At 45.5% G+C, this 1,731-nt stretch overlaps 1 long non-coding RNA gene across 1 annotated transcript in view; it reads left to right on the plus strand.

Moving 5' to 3' along the window:
• Positions 1-237: 237 nt before the first annotated feature.
• The window catches only part of LOC135095456 (uncharacterized), a 3,400-nt gene continuing 1,906 nt past the window's right edge, over positions 238-1,731 (plus strand). Inside the window, exon 1 of the long non-coding RNA XR_010264409.1 lies at positions 238-1,539. This is a non-coding gene — a long non-coding RNA (uncharacterized LOC135095456). The remainder of the gene's footprint in view (positions 1,540-1,731) is intronic.

A 1,731-nucleotide genomic window follows, 5' to 3' on the forward strand; every position in this document is an offset into this window, starting at 1 on the left:
TTTTCTTCTCTTCTTTTTCTTCCTCCTCCTCCTCCATTTTCTTTCATTTCCTTACATTCCAACAAGATTTAAGTGAAAAGTCCACTTATTCAAATAATTTTAACATTTTTCAAGATTTTTTACACCAGACGAGTGAAAGCCGCTGTGATTGGCTGATAGGGCAGGTGCGGGCCAAGCACCGACCAATCAGCAAGCAAATACCATGACACATATAAGAGCAGCCGGGGCGGAGCGAGTCAGTAAGCACCGAGACACGGGTGGGAGAGGACGTGTCTCTCTCCAGAACCACTACACGAGAACACAAAGGAAGGCCTAATGGCTATTCTATCAGTGAATCGCGGCCGCTCAATGGCCAAGAGAGCGCTGTTCGGGAGGTCAGAGGTCACGGTGAATGTTGACCAGGCATGGAAGTTAATAGCGGAAGATGTGGAAGAGTTCAAGAAAAAGTGGAATTTTGACCCCCTGCAAGGCCTGCCTGTGGTGGAGGGGGCAGGGGGGCGTGGGAGGAGCTACAGCCACAGTTCCAGCACTTTCCAGCACTTCAAGACCCAAGTTTCCAGGTTCCAGAGACGAAAGAGGAAAGTCTGTCAAGTTTCAATCCTTCACAACAGACAAGTTTCCAGGTTCCAGGGCAAAGACTGGCGCCTCTCTCATCATTCCAGCCTTCTCATGTGGAACAGCAACACTTCCAGGACTTTCCACCACACCAGATAAGTTTCCAGACTGTTCCTGAGCAAAAACATGAAAGTCTCTCAAGTTTCCAGGCTCAGATTATGGAAAAAGGGGACTTCCAGCATCTCCCAGCAATCCAGGACGAAAGTTTCCAGCACCTTCCAGCTCTCCAGGCCAGTTTCCAGACTGTTCCAGAGCAAAAACAGGAAGAGATTTCATGGTTCCAGCCTGCACACTCAGAAAAACAAGACTTCCAGTACCTTCCAGCAGTGAGACATGAAGATCACGCCTCCTTCCAGCAAGCACCAGCACTCCAGCACCCAAGTTTCAACATTCCAGGGCCAAAAATCGAAGGTTCCTCCAGTGAAGTCCCTGAAAAAGCCCTCCAGCACCGAAGTTTCCAGGTTCCAGGGATACAAAAGGAAGGGTTTTCAAGTTTCCAGCCTCTACACCACCACAGCTTCCAGTCAAGACACCTGGAAATACAAAATCTTCAAGGCCTTCCAGTGGTGAAATTTGAAGAGCAGACATTCTTCCAGAACCAAGAGGAGGAGGAGGAGGAGGAGGAGGAGGAGGAGGAGGAGGAGGAGGAGGAGGAGGAGGAGGAGGAGAGGAGGGAAGATACGAGAGAAGAGGAGAGGAGAGACCAGGAGAGAGAGGTTACGAAAGAGAAGAGAGAAGAGGAAGAGAGGAAAGAATTTAGGGGAGCCTTGGAATGTTGCAAATCTCCAGTTGTAGCAGGAGGGCGTCTCTGCTACAACAACAACAACAACAACAACAACAACAACAACAACAACAACAACAACAACAACAAGAGGAGGAAGAAGAGTTGTGACAAAGATAAATTTCACCAAACTTCAATTACTGGTAAGATTTTTTTTTCTTCTAATCTTTTTTTTTCTCCTAATCTTTTTTCTCCTAATCTTTTTTTTTCTATTTCTTCTTTTGTCTCCTTCGTCTTTTCTTTTATTTTATTTTTTTCTTTTTATTTATTTTTTTCCTCTTGTTTTTTTTCTTCTTTTCTTCTTCTTCTTCTTCTTCTTCAATTTATGGATTAAT

Source organism: Scylla paramamosain, chromosome 49 (genome assembly GCF_035594125.1).
Source record: "Scylla paramamosain isolate STU-SP2022 chromosome 49, ASM3559412v1, whole genome shotgun sequence".
NCBI classification, from domain to species: Eukaryota; Metazoa; Arthropoda; class Malacostraca; order Decapoda; family Portunidae; genus Scylla; species Scylla paramamosain.